Raw genomic sequence first — 7,330 nt, 5'->3', positions numbered from 1 at the left:
GAGCCTGAGATACCCGATACATTTTTACCGGGCAGAAAGCTCTGTTGATTGGTTATCACCGGGGCGCAGTGGCGTAGTGGATAGGACATCGGCCTCCTAATCGGAAAGTTGTGACTGATCCCCTGAACCAACTCCGATTTAATCGAGCACATTTTCGAACTGAGGAGACAAGCGTTTCCTTAAATTACAGAATTAAACAACGGCACTGTAGTTGCTTATTTTGTAATTTTACATAAATACTACAACTAAACGAAAGCGAGGCTTTGATTCAGATATGGCAGGACTGAGCAAAAGCCGCGTTGGTCAAGGTGACCACAGCTCGAACAACAGGAGCGCCATTAAAATCTCGACAAGGACTGGGTGGCCGAGTGGTAACGCACTTGCGCTCGGAAGCGAGAGGTTGCGAGTTCGACCCTGGGTCAGGGCGTTAGCAATTTTCTCCCCCCTTTCGGCCTAACCTAGGTGGTGGGTTCAAGTGCTAGTCTTTCGGATGAGACGAAAAACCGAGGTCCCTTGGTGTACACTACATTGGGGTGTGCACGTTAAAGATCCCACGATTGACAAAAGGGTCTTTCCTGGCAAAATTGTATAGGCATAGATAAAAAAATGTCCACCAAAATACCCGTGTGACTTGGAATAATAGGCCGTGAAAAGTAGGATATGCGCCAAAATGGCTGCGATCTGCTGGTCGATGTGAATGCGTGATGTAAGCCTATTGTGTAAAATATTCCATCTCACACGGCATAAATAGATCCCTGCGCCTGGAGTCCGAGTCTGGAGATACGCGCGCGATATAAGACTTCATATAATAATATCACGCCGGAGAATCGCCGGAAACGCCAACGGTGCGTACTCGCTTCGCGCGTGCATCCGGTGGCGATTCCGTTCGGGTGTGTTTGGAAAGTGTTTTCGTTTGAGGTCAGTTTGACGTTTATAAGTCTGATTATACTTTAAGCAAGCGTATGAAACATTAGGCTCGTATATTACACCAACCGTTACTGAGGTTGTCTCATGCAGATTATTTAACATACAACTAGTCAAACGCCGTTTCTTGTCTTTCTGTCCCGATTTGTTTCGTTTTGATGGTCGTTTCTCCGTACTGATTCTTTGTGGAACAAAAGAGTATGTTTTAAATCGCACTTTAATGTCTACTTATACAGGTCGTCAAGTATTGTGACCCTAAGGTTTTTTTCTCTTTTTTTTTCTCTCTCTCCTCTTCTTCTCTTTCTTTTCTCTCATCCCTCTCTTTCTCTTCTTCTCTCTCTTTTTTCTCTCTCTTCTTTTTATGTATTTTGTTGTTGTTTTTTTCTGCACTGCAAGTTGACAAACGGAACTGCTTTCGCACTACAAATTGACAAATCTTTTTTTTTTATTCTCTTTTTGCTTGAACCCGACGCTTGTTTCTTCTCCCAGTATGCTCCCACACCGCCCCGTCCCAGCACTCACTGCAACATCTGCCCCCGAACTTCGTTCTGCCGCCAGACTTTTGTCGAATCAATGAGCCCCCAGTGTTTTGTGACCCTAAGTTGCGTCTAAGTTGTTTTAAAATAATTTGAAAGAACTGATACTTCAGTTCGATGACAACGGTGCGGACATGTACCAAACAACGGTGCAAAGCAGAGTCTGTGCAAGGGATACAACGGTGTTGACAGGCAATATTTCTACACAAAAACATTAAAATGACATGATATTGATTTTTAACTCTGAACAGTATTTTCTTATTTCATATAATTATTTGCACATTCAAAATGAACACTTCGAGGAGAAACTGCAGTACCGAGTGCTCCAAATACACCCAGCATCGGGCAAAAAGGGTTATCTTACAAGGAAATGTAACCATGTACCCGTAAAATCCCTAGCAAACGCCCAGTATCTAGCAAACGCCCACCCCCCACTTTTGACCAAAAGTTGTGCAGAGGGGTCACCACCTAGCAAACGCCGCGCCCACCCCGGTTGTTTGTTTTTGTTAATAGAAAAAGGTACCTGATTCTATTGTTATAGTGGGGTTTTTTTATTCACAAAATATATAGTCCCAAAAGAAACCAACATTGATTTGAAATGTGTCTATATCACAAACCAAAAATCATCACCATCGCTGGGAAGATCAGGTTTATTTACGAAAATGATTGATATCTGTAGGGAAGAAGCATTTAGGTTTTGTTTTTACATTTAGTCAAGTTTTGACTAAATGTTTTAACACAGAGGGGGAATCGAGACGAGGGTGTGGTGTATGTGTGTGTGTGTGTGTCTGTCTGTCTGTGCGTGTGTGTGTGTAGAGCGATTCAGACCAAACTACGGGACCGATCTTTATGAAATTTGACATGAGAGTTCCTGGGAATGATATCCCCGGATATTTTTTTCTTTTTTCGATAAATACCTTTGATGACGTCATATCCGGCTTTTTGTAAAAGTTGAGGCGGCACTGTCACACCCTCATTTTTCAATCAAATTGATTGAAATTTTGGCCAAGCAATCTTCGACGAAGGCCGGACTTCGGTATTGCATTTCAACTTGGTGGCTTAAAAATTCATTAATGACTTTGGTCATTACAAATCTGAAAATTGTAAAAAAATATGTTTTTTATAAAACGATCCATTATTTACGTTAATCTTATTATTTTCTATCAGTCTTACGGTGTCCGTAGGCTCTGCGCATATGCGTAAACCCGCTACGTAGCCGACAAGACGTCGGCCACAGGTCTTTGCTACACGTTCGAGCATCCAGAACACTGCCTCACACCGCGTGCTCCTTTTCGTGGACACCTCGGCCTCTGTGACCCCACCTAGGTAAAGTGTACTAGAGTGCAAATAAAGTTTGATGTTTGAATGATGATGCAGTGCAAATTATGTTGACCTTCAGGCACAGAAAAGCAAAGTTGACTATTTAACCAGATGTTTGTTGTTTGATAAACGTACGGCATAGGTTCACGGGGTTCTGGGGTTGCAGCTTGCTCAATAACGGCTAAATTTCCCAAATTCTAATGTATTTATCTTCGGGGGAGTGTACTAAAGCTTATGAGGGGAGCGTACTTAGCACAGAGACAGAATCTCGTAACTTTACGGTGAACGTAACGTAGCAGCGCAAGTTTCGCTACGCTCGCGTCATGCCCACCACGTTTCTATCAGTCTTACGGTGTCCGTAGGCTCTGCGCATATGCGTAAACCCGCTACGCAGCCGACAAGACGTCGGCCACAGGTCTTTGCTACACGTTCGAGCATCCAGAACACTGCCTCACACCGCGTGCTCCTTTTCGTGGACACCTCGGCCTCTGTGACCCCACCTAGATAAAGTGTACTAGAGTGCAAATAAAGTTTGATGCAGTGCAAATTATGTTGACCTTCAGGCACAGAAAAGCAAAGTTGACTATTTAACCAGATGTTTGTTGTTTGATAAACATACGGCATAGGTTCACGGGGTTCTGGGGTTGCAGCTTGCTCAATAACGGTTAAATTTCCCAAATTCTAATGCATTTATCTTCGGGGGAGTGTACTAAAGCTTATGAGGGGAGCGTACTTAGCACCTGGTGCACTTACCTTGATCGTGGTGTGGGGGCTTGCGTGCCTTGACAACCTCCGGAGCTATGTCGGCGGGGACCTCGTGTCCCTGGTAGGTCCAACCATGCCGAACAGATCCGCGTGAGGTAGAGGCCAGACTAAAATGTGTACCCTGGTCCTCCAGGTTGGGGGTTCAGCTTAGGACCAACAACTCTAACTGGTAAAACCGAGTGAGTTACAGAAACAGCGACAAAGGAGCTGCCCTACACGCCACCAGGCGTGAAAGGCAGTAAGTAAGTAAGTAGTACTTAGCACAGAGACAGAATCTCGGGGGGGGGGGGGGGGGGGGGGCGTATCAATTGCAAGTCAAAACAGTAATTTACTTCACGAACAACTCTTCAGTGCTGTTATGGTTGGTACAAAAAAAGGTTAATCTATCGAAACACAATTGAACACACGTTGAATGTTCACCAACTATACAACTACACGAAGCTTCGTTTGTCCATATTTTATGTTTTAAGTGGAATATTCGTCGGAAAACGCAACTTTAATGCACATACTGTTTACTTGCTCTTCAATCGGACGTAAAGTTGACATTAAAAAACAATCAGGGCTTAGATATAACCTTCGATGAGTAGATGCGACTAAAAAGTAAGCATCCTAACTTTCTTAAGATACCTTTTATTTAATTTTTCATAGACATACCACCTGTGGCAAGCATCGCAGCGACGAACAGGAAGTTAGTGGGAGCGTACTAACAATATTTGGATCGACGGCGTGCGTATTGCATTAAAACCTGGCAAGAAAAACAATTTTGTTAAAATCAAATATAACAAAAAATACATGTTTGAACTCAATCGTTTATAACTTCTGATAAATAAACAAATGAGTACCGGTTGCAGATCATCGAAGGATTATAAACGTCCAGTCGCAAATACTGAAAAGGGATGCGAAGCATGGCCTGGGGGACTTTAACGCCCCTTGACGATACCCTTGTTGTAGTGCATTTGGGAGAATGAAGATGATGCTTTCAATGCCAATGACTGGAGAGTAGGTATCAGAAAAGCATAGATTGGACTTGGCTATTTATGCTATGGCGCCGCAAGGAGATGCTATCCTTGATCGGACAGTATAGGTATCACTTAAAGCATCGATATAGACGATGTTCGGAAATAACTCTGTCGGGTTTGTATGGGATATGAAAGAGTTGTTTCTCTTAGAAATATTGGGGCAAACGGTCCCACGTGACAGTGTAGGCCAATCACTAGCGAGGGGCGTGTCACCACGTGGGGGACCACGTGTGGAGACACGCCCCTCGCTAGTGATTGGCCTAAAGCGGAGATGCTTTGGGAAAAGATGCTTCGTATAACTTGTTACTTACAAATCTCTTCTTTTCTTCTTCTTCTTTTTGTTTGTTTGTTGGGGCGTCTGATCTCTTGCGGATTGCTTTTAACTGATGTCCATGTATTTTCATTTATTTTGAACTTCGATAGTACTTTGCTTAATACAATTCATCACAAACATGAAAACTCGGGAGATAATGCTTAAGCCAATCCAAGGTGGATAACAACAAAGACAGACGGAATAGCTGCGCACTTTGACAATCCTGTGAGGCTTACATTTTCTTTTGATACTCCAAGCAAAAATAGAACTTGTGGGAACATGACTTGAGGGCTATTGTGGACATCAGTGTCCGAAATACATTTCAACAGTCTGCAAGACTTCTCCATTCGGACCTCAGGTATGGGCAAGAAAACCCTGTGTTGTCTGTTACTTCTCGCAAAAACAAGGATAGGTTTAAATAACTTCTTCTTTCTTTCTTCTCCTAACCTTCTTTCTTTCTCACTTTCTTTTCTTGTTTCTTTTTCGGACAATGTATTTACTTATTAATTTTTTTATTTTTTATTTATACAAAAAGTAGAGTCGATTGCAAGAATTGAAAAAAACACCAATGCGTCCATCCACACATCAATCAAGCGAGCAAGCCAATGAATATTGCTTACTGGAATTGATATTGGTATCATAAATACGCATGTGTGAGGTAACCCTCATGGAATTTAAGCAAGCAAACAATTAACCAATTCTGAAAAGAAGCGAGCAGAATTAGGTAAACAAATAAAGCATGAGTTTTACTGTTTGTGTTATATAAGTCAAGTTTGGACTTAATGTTTTAACATAGACCAGGAATGTGTGTGTGTGTGTGTGTGTGCGCGCGTGTGTGTGTGTGTGTGTGTGTGTGTGTGTGTGTGTGTGTGTGTAGGCGCTCACATGTGTGTGTATGTGTGTGTGTGTGTGAGTGATTCTGAGAAAACGTCTGGACAGATCTTGATGAAACTTGGCAAACAAATTCATCCAGTTTTCATTGTATTCCCATTTTCCGATAAATCACTTTGATAATTTAAGGCGGTGTAACACGAGAAAATTACTCCCACGAGATTTTTACTCCGGAGTAAAAATTTCGTACGAAAATGTTACTCCCTTTACGAAAACAGCACTCCCCCATTACACGAGAAAATTACTCCCCACGACAGGTGAGTTCCGAGTTAACATTTCGTACACAAATGTTACTCCCCTGACGAATAAATAACGAATAAATTACTTCACCCCAACACGAGCAATTTAACTTCCCATGCCAGGTGTACGAAATTTTTACTCCCTTGTCCCCTGTTAGTCTTGGTGGCGGAAGGGGTGGAAGGAGGGAGCGAGATCACTTATTGGCATTATCCCTTCACCCGCATCCCATTTTAGCGTACAAGATTTTTTCTGGAAGTAAAAAAAATGGGGAGTAAAAATTTCGTGGAGGGAGTAATTTTTTCGTGCCTTGGGGAGTTCTTTTCTCGTACGAAAAGTGTACTCGGAGTAAGAATTTCGTACGAAATATTTACTCCGGAGTAAATTTTTCGTGGAGTAAAAATGTCGTGTTACAGCGGCATTATGACCACCTCATTTTCTAACCAAATTGAAATTTTTGTCAAGCCATCTTTGACTCAGTCGGACTATTAAATTGCATTTGATCTTGGAAGCTTAAAAATTAATTAAAATCGAATTTTCACTGACAGATTTAAAAATGACTGCATTGTATTCCGTATCTTCTTCTGAATCCTAAATTATATTGATATCTCATATTTACTCTAACAATGTGCTGAAAATTAAAGAAAATCGGCGTATGCAAATTCGGTACTACGTTCGCATACTTCGGTGAGACGAGCGCAATCCGGCCGTCTCGGTCTTCTGGTTTGGGCTAGCCAAGCCTTACTACATGCAGTCACGCATCCTGAACTCAGGTCAAAATGAGTTTGGCTCATTCTCTCCCTGACAGGATGCCTTGAGTTTCCTTGTCTGGCAAGGAAACCGATTTTTTTGTTTACATATTTAGACCTTTTTGTAATGTATTATTGATATAAGCAGATTCGCGATCGTCGATAATGATTTTTGTTTTGATGGTGTTTTGTAATTTTTAAATTACAAAGGAATTGATATGTAAGACAATTTTAAGCGAGCTATTTTTCGCGGATGTATTTACTGTGCAAACAACTCTAAATATGGCAGAAGTGTCACGTGATAATCAACCGTTTGGTTTCGGCGCAAACTAGAGCAGACGATTTTTTCTGTAACCAGTTGACAGTGATGAAACCATATTTTACGGTCTCCTTCCGGCAGCAGTCCCAAAATTTGGACTTGTTTTGACCTTAGAACGATGTCTTTATCATAACTGTGAAGAACAGAACGGAGATCACTGTCGAAGTCGGCCAATCTGCAATCATTTTCGTCTCGCGAACACTGATCTCAAATTTAGAACAGTGCTCGCGAAAACCATAATGGAGGTAACTCTGTAT

The sequence above is a fragment of the Littorina saxatilis genome, linkage group LG10 (genome assembly GCF_037325665.1).
Source record: "Littorina saxatilis isolate snail1 linkage group LG10, US_GU_Lsax_2.0, whole genome shotgun sequence".
NCBI classification, from domain to species: Eukaryota; Metazoa; Mollusca; class Gastropoda; order Littorinimorpha; family Littorinidae; genus Littorina; species Littorina saxatilis.
The sequence above is the reverse complement of the archived record's forward strand: the minus strand, read 5'-3'. Positions refer to the sequence as shown.